Genomic DNA, 26,782 nt, shown 5'->3' on the forward strand with positions numbered 1-26,782 from the left:
AACTCCGCCTGGCACTAATTGAAATGGCTGTTTCCAGGGCGCGCTAGTGTTTAATGGGGGAGTTTCCTTATGCTCCTGACCCCGCTGGCTGCTGGGGTCCTTGCAGGTTGGTGTGTCAGTGTCATCCTCTTACATGCAACGTTGGCTGTGGAAGATACTTTCTCTCCTCATTCCTACTCCGTCTCCCACATGCACACCCTGACTCGACTCTCCTTCCGTCCAGGAGTTTCCATGAGCTGGATAATCAACCTTCATTCTGAGCTTGAAAAAAGAGTCCAGGAGCATCTTGATTTTCACCAAGTAAAAAAGAAATTGGACAGTAACCGGAGACCAGAGTAGTTCTCATTGCCAAGGAAGGGGTGAGCGCTTCTCCTGGCCTCTCCAGAACATCGCCCCCCTCAGTTGATTGTAGCAAGTGCAGGAGCAGCAGATATTTATGGAGCTCCTTGGATCCATACCAGCGCTAGGTAAGAAAGGACGGGACTTCTTTCCACTCCCCTGCTCAATCTGAAAGTAGAATTTGCACTCATGCTACTGTTTGTTCCCATCCTTGGGTGTGATGTACGTTCCATTTGCACAGAGTACCATGTAGAAAAGTTTATCCTGGAATTATCTGTATTATATACATCTTGTTCCTAAAGATTGAGGCCAGAGAAGGATACAGCTCTCTGCATACTGCTACATGTAGGAGCTTCCCACATATGGAGGAGGATCCTAAGAGTTCACAGGCCTGGCCTCCCTGCAGTAGGCAGGTCCCATAATGGCAGCCTCCATCGTGGGAGGTGGTATACTATGGTGTGAAGAGGACCCGTGTGAAAGTTGGAACAACTGGGTTTAAATCCTGACACAGTCACTTTCTGACTGTGGTTTTGTAACGTTTCTCACTTTGTTTTAGCATCTGTTTCCTGGCACAAAAGATAGAGGTATTAATATCTACATTGCAGAACAATTAGGATTAAATGGGGTGTCACGCACAAAGCAGCTGCCACTGCAGTGAAGTGCTTCATAAATGGCAGCTAATGGCATTATTAACATAATGTCAGTGCTCCCATTAAAAAAAACAAACTGAGAACTAAACTCTCTCTCTTGACCCCTCTTTTTCTGCTAAGCACTGTTCCATTTTCTGCACTCCTTTTAAGCGAAGGTCTTCCAAAGAAGGCCCGTCCTCATGGCCTCCGAGTTCCCTCCTCACAGTCGCCCTAAGCCCACTCCGATAGGTCTTTGACCCCACTGACTTCTCCACTGCTCATTTTCTTGTCAAAGTCACCAGTGGCCACTGGGTTGCTAAATGCAGTGGCAGTTACCAGTGGCCGTCACCAGTCATCAGCATTTGGTAGAAGCAATCTCTCCTTCTTCTTGGGTTTCACAATACCACACTTCGTTGGTTTTCTTCTATCTCACTGGCTGCTCCTCCTCAGTCTCTGCAGCTGAGGTCTCTGATCTTTAGATGTTGCAGGAACCCACAACCCATCATTGTTCCTCTTTTCAATCAACATTTATTCCCTCAATGAGTATAGCAGTCTTATGGCTTTGAATACTGTTTTTATGCCAGTGGTTCCCAAATATATATGAACTCGGCCTTCGACTCAGTCCCAAAGACTCATATCCAGCCGCCTACTTGACTTGAATATCTAATAGGCATCTCAAGCACAGGACATTAGTCAAGGTTCTCCAGAGAAACAAAACCAATAATGTGTGTGTGTGTGTGTGTGTGTGTGTGTGTGTGTGGTGTGTGTGTGTGTGTGTGTGTGCATAGGGAAGGGATGTATGTGTGTGCATAGGGAAGGGGGTGTGTGTGTGCGCATAGGGAAGGGATGTGTTTGTGTGTGCTTGCATAGGGAAGAGATGTGTGTGTGCACATAGGTAAGGAATGTGAGTGTGTGTGTGCACAGGGAAGAGATGTGTGTGTGCGTGCATAGGAAAGGGGTGTGTATGCGTGCATAGAGAAGGGGTGTGCATGTGCACATAGGGAAGGGATGTGTGTGTGTGCGCATAGGAAAGCAGTGTGTGTGGGAGCGCATAGGGAAGGGATGTGTGTGCATACGGAAGGGGAATGTGTGTGCACATAGGGAAGGGGTGTGTGTGTGTGTGTGTGTGTGTGCATAGGGAAGAAGTGGGTATGTGTGTGCATAGGGAAGGGATGTGTGTATGTGTGCACCTAGGGAAGGGATGTGTGTGTGTGTTTGTGGTGAGAGAGAGAGACATTTATCATAAGGAATTGGCTGTCACATGATTATGGAGGCATGTGAATTCTAAGATCTGCAGGGTGAGTGGCAAGTCTGAGACCCAGGAGAGCAGATGGTGTAGTTCCTGTCCAAAGGGACAAGCCAATGTTTTAGTTTCAGTCTGAAGGCAAGAAAAAAAACCAGTGCTAAAGTCTGAAGGTCATCTGGCAGGAGGAATTCTCTCTTACTCAGGAAAGGGTCAGATTTTTGTTTTATTCAGGCCTTCAGCCGATTGAATGAGGCCCATCCACATTAGGGAGGACAATCTGCTTTAGTCTACCAATGCAAATGTTAATCTCATTTTTAAAACACCCAGAACAATGTTTGACCAAATATCTGGCACCCTGTGATCCAATTAAGTTCACACATAAAATAAACCATCACACACAGCATGTCTAAAAATTAGACTCCTGGTCATGTGCGGTGGCTCATGCCTGTAATGTCAGCATTTTGGGAGGCTGAGGCGGGAGGCTAGCTTGAGCCCAATTGTTTGAGACCAGCCTAGGCAGCATAGTGAGGCCTTGTCTCTACAAAAAAAATTTTTAAATTAGCTGAGCATGGTGATGTATGCCTGTAGACCTAGCTACTCAGAAAACTGAGGTGGGAGGATCACCTGAGCCTAGGAGTTTGGGCTGCAATGAGTCATGATCATGCCACTACACTCCAACCTGGGCAACAGAATGAGACCCTGACTCAAAATAAAAATAGTAATAATAATTGGACTCCTGATCTTTTGAACAAAAATGACTCTATCTGCACTTTCCCTTTCATTGGGAAGTAACGGCCCTCTTGCAGTTTCAGCTCAAGCCCAAAACCTTGGAATCATCCTTGACTCCTCTCATATCTCACATACAACCCATCAGAAAATTCGTTTTACCTTCAGAACATATCTAGACTTCAGCCATCGCTTGCCCCTTGCATTGCTATGACCCTAATTTAAGCCACTCAGGGAGACTTTTTGGTATGACCCTAATTTAAGCCACTCAGGGAGACTTTTTGGAAAACCCATATTTCAAATTGCTGCCACCAGTATTCCTGGTTCCTTTTGCTCGAATTTTATCCATAGTACTTTCACATCTTAATATTCCATATAATTTTCTTCCTTATTCTGCTTGCTGTTCTTCTGCCTGCCTCAGGTAGAATGCCTGGGGCAGTGCCTCCTATGTAGTATGCACACAATTACTATTTGTTGGATGAGTTACTATTGTAAAGATAAAGAAACACGCTTAACGGAATTAAGTCATTTGCCAAGGTCACACAGTAAGTAGTAAAGCTATTCTAAAAGAGTGCGTAACAGAGTCATGGGCAAGAAGTGCTGCCATGAGGTCAGTTTCCTCAATACTATTGTTGCATGTCTATTTTTCCATTTTTTATAAAAGTAGACCTTGTCCAGATAGCAGTGTCTATAGACCAGTGCTAATTTACATGATTATGTTTGACCACAGACTGATGTTTATTCTCTTATCTCTATTAGTCATCTGATAAAATCCCCTTGATTTGAAATATTTTCACCTTCCAGAAACTAATAGATTAATGTTATGTTCCTCTTGCCTTTTTTTAAGCTCTTAATAAGCCATGCCAGACATCACTTTGGAACTTTCCTTATAAGTTAATCCTTTTATCTTTTTATAATACTTATTATAGCATTAAATTATCTCACCAGAGCAAAATGGAATTTTTAATAACTCTGTCTTTGTTTTATGATCCACAAACACGGGAGGCCACTTACTCTATGCAGACTCTCTGACTAGGCTGGGGAAATAACCGTATCCAGAAACTCCCAGTCTATTTAGGGAAAGGCATGTATACACACACACACACATACACAATTTGTAGGGATATTTTTTCAGCTGATTTAACAGAGTCTAAATAACAGCGGCTTAAACAAGATAGAAGGGTTCTCTATCTCTCTCTTTCACCCCAGCTGGTGAACAATTAAGGGAGAGGAATTTGTGTTCCCAAGGTCATCGGGAGCCTAACTCTTTCCATATTTTTGTCCCGTCATCCTCTCATATGTATTTCTCATCAGATAGTGGAATTTGGCTTATACTCCCACATAGATTATTCTAGGCCCTGGGATGGGGGAAGAGAGAAAGTAAGTGGCCTCCTTTTAAAGGTATGACCCACACCTTGTACATCTCACTTCTACTCACATCTGATTGGCCAGAACTGAGTCACATGGTTGTATTAAGACTGTAGGGTAGCCACATACCCAGCTCAGGATTCTATTACTAGAAGGATGAAGAGGAGATTGACTATTGGGGAACAAAAAAGTCCCTGTTAGCCATGTATGAAAACATCTGGCCACTTCCAACTGAATAATAAGGTCTTGTAGGGCAGGGCTGTATTTTACATGCTCAGCACCTTGAACATTTTAAGTTCTCAATCAATATTTTTTGATTGGGTGGTTTGGTTAATGCACCTTCATCCAGGAGATTTTGTGTAGAGTTTTTAGTATAATGCTCAACACAAACATTATTCAATCTCAGGGTAAATACTGCAGGAAAAGAAATGTCATAGGCCGACATAGTCCTGCATCCGTTCTCCACGCACCCCTGCATTCTAAACTGGAGCGGCAGCCTGCAATAAACAAAATAGATGAGAAAGATAGACCCTGCCCAAGTGCGTTCCAGCCGATCAGCTGCCTCATTAATGCACTCCAGATTAAGCTACTGCTCCAGCAAATTTGCTGACCTAATTTTGGAAACTAAAAGACAGAGCTAAGTGTGGTTTCGTGGCATCCCGCATCCCTTTCCTAATTCATCATGCTTCATGGGAACCGGGACCTCAGACTTCCCCTCCCCCAGGTAGCCGTTAAGCTGGTAGAATTGTTCCCTCCAGTCCATAAGGAAATGAAGACAGATCCTGCTGGAGGAAGTAAATAGAGCAGCAGTAAAGCATCCCTTCCCCTGAATCTGAACATCTGCCCAAACTTTTCACAGTTCCCAGGAGGAAGGGGACAGAACACAGGGCTTGCAACTATAAAGGGAAAACGTCATCCATCTGCACTCTGCTAGCTTGAAATTTATGGTGATTTGACCCGACCCGGCCCTGGCTTTATCTCTCCGATGCCTTTGAAGAAAGTCCAAGCTGGGTAAATAAGTATGATAAACAAGCGTATAAAGAGTGATGCTATTATATTCATGAGAGCAAACCCTTGCAGGCCTTAACCTCACGAACTATTTGAATTCAAATGACCACTGCATATGCCAAGTGAGATATAGATGTGTGGGCGCATCCTCCACTTGAAAATCATATGTTTAACATAAAGTTGAGTCGCTCCATGAAGTTGAAAGAAGCAGCCTATACTCTGGTTCTGGAATTTTGCAAATGCACACAGGCCTTTCTTCATTTATCTGAATCAGCAAGACATTTGCTGCATCTGGTTAAGACAGCCAGACACTCTCCCGGAATTTCAGCCACCCCTAATCCAGATGTCAGTGTGCATTTACTTTAGGATGAATGGAGGTCCCCTCCCCCTCCTGTTGTCATCTGTCCTTCCCAGAATATTTAGCAGTATGGCCTGTGGCCAATCCTTTTCTTCTTGCTAGTGTGGAATGCTCGCTGTGAGCAGCAGCTGCTCAGCTAGGCCCCCAGCTGGCTCTTGTTTTCAGCAGCTTCAGAGCCCACTGGCTTGGAGGTAAGTCTGCAGGGTGATAAGCATTGTGAAAATAAAGCCCGTTGCTAGCCAGGTCAGCCAAGCAGCGTGGGAGGAGTGGAAATTCAGGCTATGTGTTCTTGGCGTGACAAATTGTCAATATCAGAGGTGCTCTGCTGGGGGAAATGGAATGAAATGTTCTCTAACGAGGACTAATCTGTGTATTATCAATCAGTAGCCCTTGGGGAATCATGTCGGAGCCAGGCTAATGTAACCTGAGCCATAACCTTGGGTTGACTTGTGTGCTGGCCACCATCTTGACTTGACAGATGCTTGGGATCCCGTGTGATTTTGAGAGCCTCCATGTCAGAAAGCAGGAATGGGTGATTTTAATTGGACTGCTAAGGAGAATAAGCTGCAGGTATTGTTTAATCCGGGGTGGGGCTGGTTCCTCCATTCTTCCCACTCTCTCCACACCACAATGTGCCCTACTGATGATACATTTTTCTTTAACACTCTGAGCAACAGATATTACTACCCATGCCAGGCTTTGTGGGTAGCTGTATATTTTGATATTTTTTTCACACAAGGGAAATGACTTTAGCTCCTGAAATTTCATTCTGGTCCTCTGCAACATTGGCCATTTTGTATGGTCTTCTTTGGGTGTATATGGCTCCCATTCAGGTACTAACCTGACCCTGCTTCGCTTTCGAGATCAGATGAGATCGGGCGTGTTCAGGGTGGTATGGCTGTAGGCAGGGGTGTGCATGTTTAGCTGTATGCCTCCCTTGCCCTCCAGAACTCTTTGTTGTGGGGCTGAGTTGAAATAAGAGTAGAAAAAAAGACACTGCTCTCCCAGCTCTGAGTTCCCTGGGATACTCTCAAGACCCACCTTGAATTCAGATGATAGCGCCTTCCAGAAAGAAATATGGTATGAGTTCTGCATTGTACTGCTTAACACTTTACTGCTCACAGTTTCCCTCATCTGTGTATCAAGACATTAAGGGCAAGCCCCTTTCTCCTTCCTCCTCCCTCTTTTACTCCCCCCCCTTCTTTGTCTCTAAAGACACTGACACCTTTCTGGCATGTTGCCTAGGCTTAGGAGAATCTTTGTAAAATTTCTTTTAGCCATTGGCTTAGAAGTACTGTATAAATCAGCAAGACACTTTGTCGTAAAACTTTCTCATTATCAACATTCACTACTGTTTCGTTTTGTGAATGCTTCTTTGTCTTCCCAAAGGCATTTGAGACGAAGCAACCCTGTTAGGGGAAATGTGGGAGGTCTCTGCTGGTACATTTGGCTGTTTGAATTATAGATGATTGCCACAAATATTACAATGCCAGTTTCCTATAAAAGAGTTAAAATACTAATTTATGGAGCAGGTTGGAGATGGAAGAGAAGATTCAACATCCTTATTATCCAGTGGAGCCACTGGATTTATACTTTTTATTGAAAGAGTTCTGAAGTCTACATGTGGCTCAACTTTCTAATTCAAGTAGGGATTGAGATCTTTCCTATTATTGGATGCGTATGTTCAAATTAATTTTTTTTTAAATCAGAGTCTCACATTGTTGTCCAGACTGGAGTGCAGTGACACGCTCACAGTTACCACAGCTTTGACCTGCTGGGCTCAGGCAATCCTTCTACCCCAGCATCCCGAGTAGCTGGGAATACCAACACGCGCCACTACACCCGGCTAATTTTTTGATTTTTTTTTTTGGTAGAGACAGGGTCTCACTATGTTGCCAAAGCTGGTCTTGAGCTCCTGAGCTCAAGTGATCCTCCCACCTCGGCCTCCCAACGTGCTAGAATGACAGACGTGAGCCACCACACTTGGTCAAGGCCATTTTTTAAAACTCTCATCCCTGTATGACACTCTCTTGATCACCAACACCAATAACTCCCAACCATTTGTTATATCAAGTCTGATCCTTCAGTCTGACATTACAAACGGCTTCACAGTCCAGCCCTAACCTGCCTTGCCAAAAGTGCTTGATCCCTCCCGCTCACCCGCTCCTGCTGTGACCCCACAGAGAGGCAGGCTCTTTTCAGACTAGCCCAGCTTGCCCCTCTACACACTGTCTCCTGCTGATGTCACAGCCTCCGCTGCCTCTGCTCACAGTGCCTGATCCCCACCAGATAAAGTCTGAAGCAACTGCTTGCTCTCCAGTGACTAATTACCATAGACCAAGCATGTTCTGGGTGTCAAACACTGTCTTAAGCACTTTATATGACATTCTGGTTTTTCTTTGAATCTCAATAACAATGAAAGTTATGTATTAATTCATCCAGTAGCTTGCTCACCCAGTTAATGATGGAAGACTCAGGTTTCAACCCCATATGTCTGTCATCGAAGACCAGGTGCCGTTCCCCACCATGTACACCACATTCCTCCCACCCCCATGTGTCTTTGACGCCAGGCATATACCTCTCACACCTCTCCTACTTCTCCTAGAGTGCTCATCACATTGCAGGAGCCTTGCTTTTTATTCTATCTGTCTATCTATCTATCTATCTATCTATCTATCTATCTATCTATCTATCTATGTATTGAGTCAGGGTCTTACTCTGTTGCCCAGGCTGGAGTGCAGTGGAAGCATCACGGCTCACTGCAGCCTTGATCTCTTGAGCTCAATTAATGCTTATGTCTCAGCGTCCCAAGTAACTGGGGACTATGGGTGTGTGCCGCCACACTGACTAATTTTTAATTATTTGTTTGTTCACTTATTTATGTATTTATTTGGTAGAGATGGAGGTCTTGCTACATTGCTCAGGCTGGTCTCAAATTCCTGGGCTCAAGTGATCCTCCTGCCCCAACCTCCCAAAGTGCTGGGATTGCAGGCATGAGCCGTCACACTGTAATCCCAGCACTTTGGGAGGCAGGGGCAAGAGGATTGCCTGAGCCCCGGGGTTTGAGAGCAGCCTGGGCAACTTGGTGAGACCTCATCTCGTCTCTATGATTTCTTCAAAAAATTATCTGGGTGTAGTGGCACAGAATGAGACCCCGACTCAAAAAAAAAAAAAAAAAAAGGCCTCTCTGATGGCTGTGTGGGGAATAAATTAGGAAATGAATGCACTAGTACAAGCAAGAAATGATGCTCAGATTCACTCCACCGTGTCTGTTGCAGGCCTGCTGTGCCCAAGCACTTTGCAGAATGTAGGCAAGGACAGTAATTGTAGGGATAGAGAAAGGAAAAGACCAAAATAAATTTCTTCTGCGGTAAAATCAATAAAAACTGGTGTTCACCTAGAAGTAGGGTTGAGGGAGAAGGACAAATGAAAATTCATTTTGTGGAAAAATTAAGTCCTTGGCAACACTGGAATTCAAGAGATTTAATCAAATCTGGGAAAAAAGAAAGGCAGCCACTTTCCATCTTTCCCCTTCTCTCCTCCCTCCTTCTCATTCTTTGGGAAAAGAAGTCACAGGAGCCAGTGACAACAAGCCCTCTCTGAGCAGTGGCTTCGGCAGCCCTCTGAGGTCAGGACATGCTCCGTACTCCGTACTAACTTCCGGACAAATAAGGAAAATTGAATAACAGTGGGAGAGTTCTCATGGCTCTCTGTGGTGCCTTGAACGTTCAACTAATTTTCTTTTTAAAAGTGAGACTAGCCCTTCATGTTGGAAAGTTGTTTTCCTGTTGAAATGGAAATGTTGTGAGAGGCAATAGTGAATAATGGAAAACATGGGGTTATTTGATGAGCTGAGGACAGGATCTGAAGACCATCTTCGGTAAACAGCAGGTGTGCGTGGTGAATTTTGGAACTCAAGAGGAAACAACAGAAGGAAAAGAGGATTACGGCTTGAAATAGTTTTTGCTCATTGGAAAGCTGTTGTTCATGAAGAATAATATGACCTTAAAGAGAAGACAGAGACGTTAAGAGACTAAGAAGGCAGCCTCTGTTGTCTTTGACTGTGCTCATCCTTATAGAAGTTCTCAGCAACACCCTTATTAGAAAGATGGCCACAGTGCGATTATTCATTGCTGGGGCGAATAAGCAGCCAACATCTTATGTACTGCCTAGTAGAGATTCTAACAGGATACGTTTAATAATCACGAAACAAGACATCCCAAGTATATTGAGCCAGATTCTTACCAGGAAAATCACATTCAGCCAGATTCTCTTGTCCAAGGCATAGGTAACATGTGAGAATACTCACAAACTGGGGTGCAGGTGAAGTTGCACCTCTCTTATTTTTAGTTAATTCCTCAGAAATCCCACATACCCCACTGGCAGGCAAGCCAGTATCTCTGTCTTTTGAAAAATTATTATTATTTGTATAAGTGTAAAGGGTACAAGCACAGCTGTGTTACATGGATATATTGTGCAGTGGTAGAGCCTGGGCTTTTAGTGTGACCATTGCCTGAATAGGGCAATTGTATACACTCACCTCTATTCCTCACCCGATTCCACACTCCCACCCTTCCAGTTTCCACTTCTATTATTCCACACTCTATGTCCATGTGTACACATTATTGAGCTCCCACATGTGGTGTGTGACTTTCTGTCCGGTATCTCTGTCTTGTTCTGTTTTTCCTCCTCTTGATTGTTCAGAAACCTCCAGAGATGACTCAGTGCAAAGATGGCTGGCCTTTGACTTCCACTTGAGTAGCTTGGATTGCTGAGGTCCCCTTGGTCTACCCTGCACTTGCTTCTCACTGCCACACGGTGGCGCTGTTGAACACAGGCCAAGTACAGTCTAGTAGCCTATCCAATGCTGCAAGGTATCCTAACTGACCCCGCTGACCACTCAGGCCAAGAGGGTCCGCCAATACAGCAACTTCTCAGGGCCCTATGGTGCGGAGTCAAGGCCTCAGAACAATCCACCACCTCATGGAATCTTTTTCCCAAGGTCTGTCACTCAAATGGTGAACCAGTTTTTCTATTAAACCCTCAAAATAAAGGATCTTGAAACATTTCTCTGCATAGACAGTGGAGCTGCTAGCTATAGTTATACTTGTCAGTGAGGTCACTTCTGATTTGATTTTCCGCCATTTGTCTTAGCAAAAAAAAAAAAAAAAGGGAGGAGACAAAAATTTAATCTCTGTTATGTCCCCTCTGATGACAGCTCAAAACACATAGTGTGTTAAGGAATTATTTTGCTTTTTATTCCCCCCACATCAGTCATGATTCCAGAAGTCAGAGTAGTTCAAAGTGAGCTTGCAGTGGCATTTAACCTGTTGGGAAGCTCTTGTCACCATTTTGCGTTTTCACTGGTAGAAACCTTGGGTTTACACTGTGTCCCCACACTCTCGATATATACATATTCACACAGGACATGGATGCCAAAGCCTTAACGGTTAGCCACAAAAGGTTTGCTTTCTCTTACTTGACTGTTTATAAAGTGGTGTTGCTCTTCGATTGCCTGAGCCCGTGGGTTCGAGACCCGCCTGGGCAGGCGAGACCTCATCTCTATAATAAATCAAAAAAAAATAGCCGGGTGTGGTAGCACGCGCCTGTAGTTCCAGCTACTTGGAAGGCTGAGGCGGAAGGATCACCGGAGCCCAGCAGGTCAAAGCTGCGGTGGCCAGGAGCGGCCACTGCACTCCAGTCTGGGCGACAGAGACTCCAACTAAAAAAAAAAAAAAGAAGAAAAGCAACAGCATTTCAACTGAGAACAGCGGCTAGGCAGTAGGAACAAAGTTACAATGAACTTCCTGGCTTTTTCAAAACTCATTCCTCCATTTCTGCTGGCTAGCCTTAGAATATGCGATGCAGGCTGGAAAGAGACTGCCAGATGGGAAGGTGGTGATAGAAAAGAGAAGGAATTTTAAGGGACAGGAGAAGGTGGGATAAATGGTGGAGGAAAGTGATCGAGAGGTGTCATAAGTGTGGGCGATGTCTGTGTTCCAGCATTGGGCATGAACTCTGATGGCTGTTGGATCCATCTTTAGCCACAGACAGCTGTACTGGGCATGGCTGACAGAGCACTGCTGAATGGGCCAAGCTGAGCTCTTATACCCCATGATTAAGTGACAATCTAATTTATTCTTTAAACAGGAATACTTTTGAGAGTAAAAAGGGGCACTCTTAATCCTAAAGCTGGGGCAATAGGAATAAACCGGTATTATTGAGGGCAAACCAGAAACTAGAGTCATCTGCATTTTGAAGGTAGTTTATTGACTTAAAAATTGAACCTTTGTGAACAATGTACTATTCTGATTGCTGTGGCAGCTATCAAAAAAAAAAATGGTGCCACCTCATGGAATTGTCTATCTAGTTTGTATAGATGAGATTCATACACAAAGAATCACCAGTAACCATTAAAGGTGGTGGCTAACCAACTGCCACATACATGATAGTCATAGGGTGTGGTGGGAAGAACACTGGCCTTGGAGTAAGAAGACCTGTCCTGGGTCAGCCTTTAGCTGGGTGGCCTTGCACAAGGTACTTAGTCTCTTTGAGCCTCTGTTTATTTTTTCATTCATGCCTTCATTCATTCACTAATCATATGGACTGCCTCTGTGCCAGTGTATCTTGGCAGTAAAGAACACCATCTTTACAGAGAGACACCTGGGTTCCGGTTGTTGCCAAGTCACTGACCTTGAGACCTTGAAAGGGTAGTTTAGACCTCCTGAACTTTGATTTCCTTGTCTGTTCGATGGTGATGATAACTGCTATGGTCTGAATGTTGACATCCCTTGAAACTCATGTACTGAAATCCTAACATATGGAATCACATGATAGTATTAGGAGGTAGGGCCTTTGGGAGATTATGTCATGAATGGGTTTAGTGCCTTCATAAAAGAGGTCCCAGAGTCCCTTTTTCCTTCCATCCTCTGAGGACATAGAAAAAGTTACCATCAATGAACCAGGATAGGCCCTCTTATCAGATACCAAATCTCCCAATACCTTAATCTTGAACTTCCCATTCTTCAGAAATGTGAGACATAAATTTCTGTGATTCATAAGTCACTTAATTTATGCCATTTTGCTACAGCAGTACAAAGGACTAGGACAGTACCCAACTTGTAGAGCTGTTTTAAGCTATTGAAATGAGAAAATGGAATTATTCTTTATATAAAACATCTAGTAGTTTCTGACCTAAAGGAAAAGCTCAAGAAATGATAGCTATATTATTCCAGAAAATAATTTGCTTATCCTTTGCTGGATATGCAAAGGAGAAGAAGGGAAAGGGAGATAGCTTGTAGGTAAAAGCAGACAACTCCACCCAGGGCTGTTAGGAGCATCCAGTGAGGATATTAGGGGAAAGCACTTCACATACTATTGCATGTTGCACAAAGGAAAGACCTTAGGGTTAACACCAGTGGTCGGGGCTTTGTCCAGATCCTTCTTCCTTCCTATCTGTTAGAATCCTGCCCCCTATGAATAAGAATCACTCAACCCAAAATATCTTAAAGACTGCATAAATACATTATCTTTCAGAACAAGAAGTCCAGAAGTGGAGTGTTTCCAGGTTTGATTACTTCTGTGATTTAATGACATCATCAAGAGTTCATATTTTCACTCTGCTAATCTCAGATGTTGGCTGAATCACCACAGGATGACAGAGTGGCTGCAGCAGTTACAGGCATTGCATCCTCACCACACCACACACTAAAGGCAGAAAGAGCTGGTCTGTTCCTTTTGTCTTAAGATCTGAAAAGCCTTTCTCAGAACCCCACCCACCCTCACAGGCTTAACCAGTCCCTTTCTTAGCCAATCAGTGGTAAGATTGAGTTGCTATAACTGCCTTATGCTAGTCAAGAGTCACCCTCTAAGGTTGGGAATCTTTTCCTCTTCCCTTAAAACATGATGTGGCAGAGGGTGTGAACACCTGAACAAAATCAAGTTTCTGATAACAGGGAAGTGAAGAGAAATGGTTATGGTATTTTAACCAGCAGCAATGTCTTATATATTGTCTCCACAGTCGGTCACTACATTTTAAATGTGAATTCTAGCTCCTAAATATCTCTTCAATTCACCTGGCCTTTGTCCAGCTCTCAATATTTCCTGCCTAGGCTCTAGATTTCTTATCTCTGCCCTGGTCCTCCCTTCAGCTACTAGTCAACTTTTTAGACAACACAAAGCTGATTGTACCACTTCCTAATGTAAAGTCTCTCAAGACTCAATTCAGACACAACCACCTCTTTTGAAGATGCCCTGGATGTTGAATGTGTGTGTCTTTTGTAACTCTGATGTCACACGGTTATGCTTGAACTATTTGTATGTTTTCTCCATCCAACACGGTGGCATTGGCCACCTGTGGCTATTGAGCCCATGAAATTGAGTACTGAAAGTAGCCAGCCCAAACAGGGATGGGTTGTTTGTTTAAAAGACACTTTGAATTTCAAAGACTTAGAACAGAAAAAGAAGGACTGTGAAACATTTCATTTGTGCTTTTTAAAATTACTGCGTGTTGGAATGATCGTGTTTTGGATTCATTTTGGTTTTTATAATTTTCTTTTTAATTTTGAATGTGGTGACTAGAATTCTTCAGATTACATATGTCATTTACATCTGTAGCTCACATATTGCTGAGCACTAGGTTTCTGCTCCCATAGGGTGGGGGGTATAGGGGGGAGGGAGGTCTGTATCTTCTTTGTCCATTAGTTATCACATCAGTTTTCTTTTCCCATCTCAGGGTCCATGAGAGTTGATACCCAGTCAAAACACTTTGCTTGGTTAAAATAAAGTGTAAGAAAACTCAATCTGGACACAACTGGGAAGAGCACATTTCCATAGTGTTCACCCTTTGCTGCTGGATTTCTGACACACAGGCTATCTTTTCTGCATTCTAACTCATCTAAGCTTCTTTGAAAATCTGCCAGGTTTGTACATCACCCCTTGTTGTAGTTAGTTCAGGGTATTTAGTTATTATGAAACTAATCCAAATCGAGAAAAGAAATGAATTATAATTTAAAGATTTTGATTAGGTTTGTTTTTCTTTGTTGGTTTTTATTCATCAGCTTAGACATTCCTTAAATTATACCTCACATTTTAAAGATGGTGGTGTCTCCATGACTATGACTTATAGAATATTTTCGGGTTTTTTTACTATTGTTATTAGGAATAAAGAAGCAGATGTAATTTTTTTTTTCTATTTGACTCCACTAAATTGTAGCTAGCAGTTGCATTTTTTTCATGGATGAAAGAATCATGTATATTTTTACTGTTTTTTGCAAGAATTATTTAGAAGACTAAGAAAATGAGCATATTCTAGAAAACACTTAGGAGAAAATCTATTTATAATGACACAATGAAATCAGAAACTTTTTATTTTTAAGAAACAGAGATGAAAAAATTAAGTTTTATATTTCAGAAGCCAAAAATTGTCACTGTTTGGGGAAAATTATCTTTTTCCAGAAATGTCTGGTGAGTCTATACTCCTGACTTGGAATAAATAATACTCAGAGCCATAAATCATGTGCTGAAGAACACAGCAGGATTATTTGGTTACATCTGGTCCAACAGCCTGGGCAGCCTTTGACAGCTGAGTCCTGTCTGACCCCCTGCCTCTGGGGCATGCTGTCTCCCCAATGGACAGAAACAATCACAGAGTCCATTATTTTTTCAGTGGAACTACTTTAATAAGCACTCTTTGCCAGGTCTTGTGAAGAGCATTGTTTCCTTTGGCTTTGATCTTTTCTCAGTCACTCAGAAAATTCTGCCCCTGTGACATGTTGATGCCAGGAAACCAAGGTGGAACCCTGGGCCCTACCCTTCCATGGGGCTGTTGTCCCCAGAACTGTGTGGTTCTTTTCTTTCTCCCTTTCTTCCCTCCCTCCCTTCTTTCTCTTTCCTTCCTTCCTTCTTTTTTTTTTCTTTTTTCTCTTTCCTCTTCCTTCCTCCTTCCTTTCTCTTTCTTTCCTTCTTCCTTCCTTCCTTCCTTTCCTTCTTTTTCTTTCTCTCTATCCTTCCTTCCTTTTTTCCTTTTCTTTTTTCCTTTCCTTCCTTCCCTCTTTCTCTCTCTTTCCTTCCTTCCTTTTCTTTCTTTATTTTTATTATAGTAAAATATAACCACAGAAAATTTACCATTTTAACAGTTTTTTGATGCACAATTCAATGACATTAAATACATTCACAGTGTTGTATAACCATCACCCTTACCATTTCCAAAACTATTTCATCATTCAAATAGAAATCATGAACCCATGCTAATTCCCTCTTCAGCCCTTTTCTCCAGCCCCTGGTCACCTCTGTTCTACTCTCTGTTTCTAAGACTTTGCCCATTCTTGGTACCTCAAATAAGGGAATCATGCAATATTTGTCCTTCTATGTCTGGTTTCTTCCATGTAGCATAACATCATCAAAGTATGCATGTGTGGCATGTGTCAAAACTTTATTCCTTTTTAAGGCCAAATAATATTCCATTGTACGTACGACACATTTTGTTCCTGTCTTCATCTGTTGATGAACATTTGGGTTGTTTCCACCTTTTGGCTATGTGTAGTTTTTTAAAAGAGCATGAAAACATGTAATGACCTTGGTCATTTTTGTATTTGGATCTGTTTCTTTATTGCACATAAATCTTTTGGGTGAGGCACCCTAAAAAAAAAAGTGTGACTGCCTTGCTAAAAAAAAGAGAACCTGCTCTGCAAAAGGCATGTCATTTATGGGGACCTCTCTACAGCTCATGTTTGCCAGGGCCAAGTGCAAACACTTCTTGAGAAGCAGCCCTGCTGCTTGCCTGACAGAAGATGAAGGTGAGGAGCTGCTCACCTCCCCCAGAACATTCCTAGGCAGGAAGGACTTGGGACGAGGGCCTGACAGGAAGCTCCAGCCCAAGTGATATCTGGCTGCTACTGCAGGGAGGAAAACTTTTTTTTTTTTGAGTTGGAGTCTCATTCTGTCGCCCAGACTGGAGTGCAGTGGCCGCTCCTGGCCACCGCAGCCTTGACCTGCAGGGCTCCGGCGATCCTTCCGCCTCAGCCCTCTGAGTAGCTAGAATTACAGGCACGCACTACCATGCCCGGCTGAGTTTTTGATTTATTGTAGAGATGAGTTCTCTCTTGCCCAGGCGGGTCTCGAACCTGCGGGCTCAGGCAATCCACTCGCCTCAGCCTCCCAAAGGCGTGGGATTACAGGCTGAGCCACCGAGCCCGGCAGGAAAACATTTTTAAAAGGAGAATGGAAGTGGCCCTGTCTCTAGAATTGCAGCAATCTGGGGGACTGCGTGTACCCTTTATTGAGGAGAGTGCTCCCTCTTTCTGGCATGTGCCTGCTGCCATATCATTTCATGTGGTGGTTAAGCGATGCTGTAGCCAGAGACCTAGAAACCTCCAAATCCTGCTCTGCCAATCCCCTCTTCTCTCCCTGGGCTTTCCCTGGGAGCTCTCAGTAAATAGACCTTTGGAAATCAAAGTGCCTTGTATCACTGGTTGGACAGCCAGAGTCAGGTTGGAGCAGATGATTTGGACTCAAGGCTCAGGTGAGGCCTCTACCACCCTCTCAGTTAAATCCCGGTGTTCCCAGCATCTGACTGCTAAGCCAGAAGGGCTGGCATCCCTGTGCTGTGTGGAAGCACAAGGGAGGAAGAAAAAGGTGCCAGAGATTTCTGCTATCTCTGGAGCCAGGTGAAAGTGAGAGATGCAGAGGGAATGTATTAACTGGAACAACCTGTAATCCTTGCCTCTGGAGAAGCGTGGCCTGGATACTCTCCTCATGGAATTGTGCCTCTTGCAGAGTGACCTGGATGGAAGCAACAGGAAGGACAAAGGACTGAGCTAAGGGTTTTATGTATGTATCTTTTTAACAACCATATATATTATCCCCATTTTGCAGGTGAGAATACTGAGGCTCCAAGAGTATAAATAACTAGCCAGTCATACTTAGTGGAGGAGCAGAATTCTTCCCAGATCTGTTGGACACCATGGTCTGCAATCAATTATCCTGTAATAGTCCTTTTGTCAGAGTTGGTTCCAAAGAGAGCACCACAAGGCTCCGGACACTCCCCTCGGTCGACCCGCTTTCTAATCCTGCTCAGTGAGCAGAATGGGAATTCTGTGGCAGGTCAGTTCCCATCATAATTTTTAGTTCTTTGGGGAAGCGCTTCTGACCACGAGACTATCTCTTCTGCAGAGCCATTTATGAGGCCTCATTTAGAAACAATTGAAGTGATTATAGCATAACTGTTTTCAAAGAAAAGGATGAATGGTCTTATTTCATGATAATGTAATTATTTTGAGGGTTTCTTTTTAATTAGCCATCAAGGCCTGGTGAGAAATAAGTATTAGGAAGCAAAGCCGTGGCTTTGAAAAGTTTTACTGAAGAGATTTTAAAAGCATACAGCTGGCCCATGTAAGTAACAAAATGTTGCTGCACGATTGCATTGACTCATATGGAAAACTTGCACACGCACACACACACACACACACACACAATACACGTGTGCACCTGCTCCATGATGAGAGAAGCATTAGAGACCACACCCCTGTTACACAATGGCTATCCTGTGTACCAACAAATCTCCCACACTCCCAGCCCTGGAGGGAGCCTAACCTGGGTTTGGTCTCCAGGTCTGTTCTCTGAATCCCTGGTTTCATGGCTGCGCCAGCCCAGCGATAACATGATGTACTGGTCAAGAACAAGAGTTCTGAAGTCATGCACCGCACATTTTAATCCTGACTCTATCACTTATTAGCTGTGTGATCTTGGGTAACTCAACCTTTCTGTGCTTCAGTTTTTTCATCTGTAAAATGAGGACCATCTCCAGAGAGCTGTTATGAGGATTAAATGAGTTAGTGTGTGTGAAGCACTGGTTCATAGGGAGTGCTCTGTAGGACTATGGTGAGTCACAAAAAAGTCATAACAGCAAGCCAGAGCCCACCGTGGGAAGGGTAGGCAGATGGGCAAAGGCAATTAGGTTTTTGTTTGTTTGTTTGTTTTATAACCTGGGTCTTGTATTTACAAAGGACCACATATCCAGACTTCTGTCACTCTCTCCACAAAGTCTACACATCAACTCATAGAGTTACACCGATAAGATTGATAAATGGGCTGGCCGTTCAGGGACTCACTTAAACTTGGGTCCCTGGACCACAGTACCTGTGGTATACTGTGAATTAATATTCTTTTTTTTTTTGAGTTGATGTCTCACTCCATTGCCCAGGCTGGAGTACAGTGGTACACTCATGGCCACCCCAGCTTGACCTTCTGGGCTCCAGCGATCCTTTCATCTCAGCCTTCCAAGCAGGTGGAACTACAGGCATACACTACCATGACCGGCTAATTTTTTGATTTATTGTAGAGATGAGGTCTTGCCAAGTTGCCCAGGTCATTCTTGAACCCATGGGCTCAGGTAATCCCCTCACCTCAGCCTCCCAAAGTGCTGGAATTACAGGCTTGAGCCACTGCGCCCAGCTAATTAATATTCTTTATGATCATACAATTTGTTTGTGAATACTATAATTACAGCGCCTTAAACTTTTACATGTGTTATAAAAGCATAAATTTGCTAAACGTGACTATAGAGTAAATTCCAATTTTGAGAAATTGTTTTTCTTCACTTTATTTTTATTTTTGAGACAAGGTGACACTCTGTTGCTAAGACTGGAGTGCAGTGGTGTGATCATAGTTCTCCACAGCCTTGAATTCCTGGGATCATGCAACTCTTTCTCCTCAGCCTCCCGAGTAGCTGGGATTGCAGTAGCTGGGACTACAGGCATGCACGCCACCACACATGGCTAATTTATTTTTATTTTTGTAGAGATGGAATCTCGCTATATTGCCCAGGCTGGTCTCAATCTCCTGGCCTCAAGCAATCCTTCCACCTCAGCCTCTCAAAGTGCTGGGACTATAGGCATGAACCATTGCACCCAGCTTGTAAAAGCATAAATTTGCTAAACGTAAATACTTGGAGTAAATAACAATTTTTATATATCTGTTTTTATTTACTTTTTAATAAGCCATGGGGAAACACAAAAAGGAAGGTTGCTAGGCCTCCCTTGAACTCTGGGACTAAATCCAAGTCTTTGGGATGTTCTGAAAGGAATATGACTCATTTCGTTAGAGGAGGAAGCTCTGAGTTGATGGTGGCAATTCATTCATTCAGAGTCTTTCTCATACAGTTATTAGTATATAATAATCATTTTCCTTCAAGAGCAGCATGAAAAGGGAACCCTGGAAAATAGGGTTATGGAAAAGCTGATGTGCAGTGATGTGTAACAGTGGTTGTTCCATGGCGTCCCAGTTGGAATCTTTCTTTGTGTAAATCTCAAAAATGCCCATGTTGACTTGCCACAGGGAAAATGTATTATCTCTGAAAGTTGTAGGGGAAAAGCCCAATTGGTGGCTCAAGAATATCATCATGATTCGTCTGTCTCTCTTTTCTCAGTCCTCAGGGTCACTTCATCCTAAGGCTTTGTGGTCACGAGTTGACCACAGCAGTTTCAGTCAGCACATCAAACTGCAGAAGGTTATTTCTCTTCCTTGTGTTTCATCTTATTAGCCAGGAAAACCTCTCCCCAGAGGCTTCTAGCAGCTGTCCTTTCATGATTCATTGGCCTTCCCCAAACCAATTCCTGGTAAGGGGAGGCAACCACCATCCCTGGCTTAGACCAACTGGAATTTTCCTGTGTCAGTGGTGGGAAGGAGGAGGTAACCTTAGAAGGACTTCAGGGCTCTGCTGGAGTGGGACAGAAAAGAGCTGCTGGGTGTGTGCTGATGGCAGTCTACACCATGGGGACTGCTGTTGGCAGTCTACACCATGGGGACTTTCAAAAGCAGAGGTGTCTAAACTGGGTTTCGTGTTGAACCTACTTGAATTGGCTGTTGTAGCATTGGCTGAGTTGCTTTAAGTGCAGTGTTAATGTTGACCTAACTAAGACTGGGCTGGATCAGTTCCTCAGCACATACTCATTGTCTTTTATTGGATATTCTTGCCCCCAGGTTGGAATTCCATCAGGGTGACATGACAAGATGTGGAGTTGGCATCTTTTTAGTAGAGTTTTATGAGAAATGAACCTTTAGGTAGCTATAAGGCCATCAGTATTACTGTTAAGAGATTTATCTAATTAAAAATTATATTAAAGGTGTACTTGTAATATAATATAAAAATTGCATAGTGATGCATAGAGGTGCATAGTGATAACAGCTTGGGGTCTTGGTTTTGGTGACTGAAGACAGGACAAAAAAGCTCATCTAGCAAATGGTCAGATAAAATACCTTGTATTTGAAGATCTGATTTTCAAATCTCTTCACAAGAATCTGAATCAACATGAGCTGTTTTGAAGATCCACCTTGAGTTTGTTCCGATGTTTGCATCCTGCAGAAGCTGAAATGAATATGAAACGATAACACTAACATACTTGTACATATATGTAACTCAACTTTTCTTATTATTGCTCTTGCTATTATCAACATTTGTATTTCCCAGGACAATTTACACAATATTTTCACATGCAGTACCTCATTCGACCCATACCTTGTAGGGTATCATTATCCTGCCTGTTTAGCACAGGTAAAACTGTGGCTCAACAGGCTAAATGACTTGCCCAACTGGTAAGTGAAACAATAGGAACTTACATCCAGATCTTTGATCCAAAAGACCAAGTTTATTTCTTGTCATCATGCAACCTCGCTGCATGTTTTAATATTTCTGAATTTCGTCTTTTCAACGAAGGCCTGAGTTCTGGTCAATGACATTCTCTCCCCAAGATTCAATTTCTTTATCTGTAACACAGGGGATACTAGTAACCAGTTCACAGTATTATTGTGGAGGATTAAATAAGACAGTGGATGTGAAAGTGCTCTGTAAAACTGTGTAGTATTACCCAAGCCCAGGGTTCATTCCAGCTGCCTTTCCTTAAATATGCTACAGTGTTGCATAATGATGAAAATAGAACTGAGGAGTCTGATGTGCCTGGGTTCAAATGTGACTCCACCATTTACTATCTGCCTGATCTTGGGGGAAATTACTTAATTTCCCTAAACCTATGTTCTCACCGTGAAACGGGGTGGGTTACATTTCCCTCACAGAGTTGCTACAGGGATTAAATGAGATAATGTGCACATTGCCAAGCAGGTGATCAGTCATGAAGTGCGTGATCATTAGGGCAGGAGATGCTGAGATAGCCAGGATGAGTTAGAGACATCACATTACAGGTGGTGGTTGTGATAACGTCAAATAGTTGGGGAAGTGGGGTGGGAAATACAAACTTATGGAAGCATGGCCTATTTTCTACATTGTGTTATCACTTTGTAATTCCATCCCCCCAACATAATTATTTTAACTGAGTCTTACCTGTGATGTTTCTGATGAACACTAGCCATTCCACAGTGCTCAGGAAGATTGCTAGGCAGTATTCCTTAGTTTCAGTCTATCTGATTTTGTGTCTTCAAAGAAAACCTACCCCCATACAAAGGAGGCGGTGAGATGAACCACAAGTATTCTGTGAATGGAATTTTTTCTCCTCAACCTCAGTTGCCACATTTCATAGCCCCTTTCTACCCAGTCGAAGCATCTGCTCCCCAGGGCATGATGGTTGAGCGGCACAGGTTCGTGCTTCTGTGGGTTTTACACAATGAGAGATGACAGGGTGGCATGGTGAAGTGACTCCGTTGTCTAAGTAAAAGCCGTTGAGTTCTGAACTCATGGCAGGGCATGTGTAATAGGTCGGTGGGTTTTTCTCTTTTCTACCGTGACGACATTTGTTTTGAATGTTCATAAAATTTTAATTTTTACTGCTTCATCAAGGACATTTGAAGTGAAACTGACAACAGTCCACCCTGCAAATGCCTAATGAGAATGAAGATCCAAAGATTCCTGCTTCTAAGCAACCGCTTGGATGCTCACAGAGACACTGACAGTTTTTCTTCTCACACAGTTACTACACTTTATTTTGGTCACTTTATGTATTTATTTACTTTAGATTCCAGGGACACGTGTGCAGGTTTGTTACATAGGAGTATTTGCGTGAAGAGGTCTGGGCTTCTATTGAGACTGCCACCCGGTGGTGGACATGGTACAACCCTCACCCCACCTTCTTTCCCCTTGAGGAGTGTCCCAGTGTCTATTGTTCCCTTCTTTGTGCCTGTGTGTACATACAGTGTTTAGCTCTCCCCTATTAGAGAGACTATGCGGTATGCGGTCTTCTGTGTCTGTGATAATTCGCTCAGGATGATGGTCTCCAGCTGTGTCTATGTTGCTGCAAAGGACGTGATTTTGTTCTTCTTTATGGCTGCTAGTATTCCATGGTGTACATAGACCACATTTTCCAAATTCAGTCCACCGTCGATGGGCACCTAGGTTGGCTTCATGTTTTTGCTATTGTGGTTAGTGATATGGTAAACATGCGTGTGAAGGTGTATTTTTGGTAGAGTGATTTGTGCTCCTTTGGGTATACATGTGGCAGTGGGATTGCTGGGTAGAGTGGTAAATCTATTTTTAGTTCTTTGAGAAATCTTCATACTAGCTTGCATTCCCATCAATAGTGTAGGAGCATTCTCTTTCCTCCACATCCTCACCAACATCTGTTGTTTTTTGGCTTCTTCTTTTTTTTTTGAGTTGGAGTCTCAGTCTGTCACCCAGGTTGGGGTGCAGTGACACACTCACGGCCACCCCTGTGTTGACCTGCTGGGCTCCGGCGATCCTTCCGCCTCAGCCTTCCAAGTAGCCGGAAATACAGGTGTGTGCTACGACACCTGGCTAATTTTTTTGATTTATTGTAGAGATGAGGTCTTGCCAAGTTGCCTGGGCTGGTATCGAACCTGTGGGCTCAGGCAATCCACTCACCTCGCTTCCCAAAGTGCTGGGATTACAGGCTGAGCCACCAAGCCTGACCTGACTTTTTAATAAAAGTATTTTGGTCGCTTCAGTCAGGACTTCTCATCTCAGGTGAGACGTCCCCCGGGGTGGTATCAATCTCTCAGCCTTCCAGGAGGCAGGAGAGCCTGCTTCCTGGAGCATTTAGCACCCTCATCCGCCTCCCACAGGGAACTGAATAAATAGTCATTTTCTCTGTATGCCTTGAGGTATAAAAGACCAACAAGTGAAACAAGTGATGCTGGAACTGCCTGCCGACTGGTACTGCTTTGTGTTCCCACTGTGGGGACATGTGGTTAGTAAAAATTCTCACAGATGGTTTCCCTGGCTAAGTTTGACCTTGACAATGAAAATGTGTGATAGATAAACTAGCAGTGACACAGAATCCCTGCCCAGCCTGAAACTCAGATACTGCGATTTTTAAACATTGGTAGGGAGAAACTTTAAATTTAAAAAATGAAAAATCATTTAAAGATCTACCAGCACTATTTGTCTTGCTGGCGATGGAGACTTCTCAATTACTTTGGGGTTATTTCTTTGACTATGAAAACCTCCCAAGTGAACTTTGAATTATGCAAACGTAAAGTCAGGATTCTCTTTGGAAATAGAGGTGTTTAAACTGCTATGGTTTCAAAAAGTTAAACTTTTTTTTTTTTAGCTTTGAGAAGAAGAAGAATATTCTGTTACAAAAGCAGAGCTGACATTCCAGTCTAGGTTTGTACTGACAGACCGTGCTAGGTTTGTACTACCATACCTCCCCGCTCCAGTAGTTGAGCAATGGTGGATTGCCGGGGGCTGGACTGGAATCTTTGGGGAGGACAGTAAGGACCCCAAGTGCCAAGGGTGGTGGATGTTGAGGAAAGGAGAAAGGGGCACTCAGAGGTGGAGTGACAGCCCAGGGACCGAGTCTCATTGGTCCTTGATTTTCTCCAATAATAAATTATATTCTCCTTAGAAGTCCCATTGACACTTCCTCCTAGTTAAGGCCCTGAGCACTTTGCAAAGTGTTTTTCTTTTCTTTCTTTCTTTTTTTTTTTTATTGGAGTCTCACTCTGTCGCCCAGACTGGAGTGCAGTGGCTGCTCCCAGCCACCGCAGCCTCGACCTGCTGGGCTCCGGCAATCCTTCCGCCTCAGCTTTCCAAGTAGCTGGAACTACAGGCGCGCACTACCATGCCCGGCTAATTTTTTATTTATTGTAGAGATGAGGTCTCGCCAAGTTGCCCAGGCGGGTCTCGAACCCGCGGGCTCAGGCAATCCACTCACCTCAGCCTCCCAAAGGCGCGGGATTACAGGCTGAGCCACCGAGCTGGCTGCAAAGTGTTTTTTTAACTTCTCTCAGGAGTAAATGAAGACACACATTCCAAAGCACCTCTGGGATCTCCCATCCATCCCCTTGGCGGGAAGGAATCCTTTCTTACTTCCTGCTGTTACTGGAGTGCTGGATGGGATCTTTGTGCCATTTCTTGTTCCCGCCCTATGAGTCAGGAGCAGATTTCACACAAAACTTGGTCATGGGATGCCACAAGCAGAGCTTTGCTGTTGTGCTTCATCCTCAGGGCATTTTTATAACTCGATTCTGATATGATCTACCCTCATAAATCCATGAAGATTGGTTTATTGTCATCCTATTTCTTCTGACGTCTGTGATTAATGAAAACAGCCTCAGAATTTGTAGTGTCACTCGCAGCTCAGTGTCATTTGAGGAAGTCTGAGGAATGAGGGGCAGGGAAAGTGCAAGAAGAAAGCATCACTCTTTCTTTATACTCACCTGTCAACATTTCCCTGTCACCATAAAACCACCTTTACCTTTCTTAATAGATTGGGTTATAGGCAACACCCAACCATTCCAATTGTTTCTTAACCCAATCTTGTAGTGAGGGGAACTACCTTCATTGTAAATTTAAATGTCTAATGTGTAATATGCTATTGCCTTAGCTAGAGTATGTGCTTTGAATGCACCATAACTTTTATGTGAAGCAGTTGTCTATATGGTCTACCAATCTCTCCTGCCATTCCATCCCATATAAGACTTTGAATCAACTGTCATATTCAGGCACATGATGAGTTTTCAGGAAATTCTTGTAACATAACTCAAAGGCAGATGGCATCATCTTGAGTAAAGAAATTATTACAAGCTTAACTATTATAGTGTGTAACTCACAGTTTTAATCTAGGATTAATACTTATTTTTGTTTTTCAATCCAATTATTTGATCTGTTGGGAATAAACAGTTTAAAATACTCTTTCATAATATTTAAGTTCCTTGTAATCGGATGAGAATCAGTTTATCAAATGATAGACATGCCACTGTTAAAACCCAGGTTTTTAAAACTTTATTTTTGGCTTGGATTCAACTCAGTTTTGATTACTTGTTTGTGTTAATTCTAGTATTTTACTCTGCTTCTTTGTTCTTATATTATCACTTTCTCTGTGAATACATTCTATTTTTGCATAAATTTCTTATAATGGAAAATACCACTCTTAAAGAAACATGCAGTCAACTCAAATGATAGGAATAATGCCCGGTGTCATGTTATACATTGTGGCACATTGTGATTCACTGAAGGAGGGAAAGAGATTTACTGGCAAATTGGTCTTCACTGTTATACAAATGGAATGGTTACATATAACATAGCACTCTTCCTTTATTTCTTTCTCTTCAATAACGTTGTTTGGATATATTTCTGATTTCCCTTTTTTATCATCATCATTTTTGCTCCAACCCTATTCATAAAGCGAAATTGATGGTAGAAGTAAGCATATTTGAACCTGTAGCTCTATCTTCAATGAAGAAGATTTAGGTTGTAAGTTCCAGCCATTTATTATGTGATGATAGTTGTGCTTCTGAGCATACACTGTGCACCTGCTTCATAGATTGAAGTTGTTTGCTGGTTACACATGATAAATGCATAACTCTAGGGTCCCTTTTCCTGAGTGCACCTCTGTGGCTCCGCACTGGGGCTGTATTTGCTGATATCATAACTCTTAAGACGTGTATACTGTTAAACCCTTCCATAGGGAAGGCCACATTATTTAGGAAAGGCAGAATGCAATTTTCTTTTTCTTTGAATGAAATGAGGACTTTCAGCAGCATGGGTGTTGTCAAGTGGGTTGCTCTGTGTGTGTGCAGGGACGTAGCATGCAGGATGGCACCTGCTTGTCCTGGCCAGGTGAGGTGAGTGGGGTGTAGGCTCTACCTGGTGCTGCTCCAGCTCACCTTAGCCTACGTAGCGACATTGCAGCAAAGCACTGC

The 26,782-nt window shown here is 43.1% G+C and overlaps 1 protein-coding gene across 5 annotated transcripts in view; it reads left to right on the forward strand.

Annotated features, from left to right (window-relative positions):
* LOC103268813 (neurocalcin-delta) overlaps positions 1–26,782 on the forward strand; it is a 334,704-nt gene that overhangs the window by 251,328 nt on the left and 56,594 nt on the right. The window contains exon 2 of one of the 5 annotated variants that reach the window (XM_021716762.1): positions 21,560–21,710. The exons of the other annotated variants lie outside the window; for them this stretch is intronic. The gene's annotated coding sequence lies outside the window, so the exon portion shown is untranslated. The remainder of the gene's footprint in view (positions 1–21,559; positions 21,711–26,782) is intronic. 5 annotated transcript variants of the gene reach the window in all.

The sequence above is a fragment of the Carlito syrichta genome, unplaced genomic scaffold, assembly GCF_000164805.1.
Source record: "Carlito syrichta isolate Samal-C Ts95f unplaced genomic scaffold, Tarsius_syrichta-2.0.1 Scaffold308917, whole genome shotgun sequence".
In the NCBI taxonomy this organism is placed as follows: domain Eukaryota; kingdom Metazoa; phylum Chordata; class Mammalia; order Primates; family Tarsiidae; genus Carlito; species Carlito syrichta.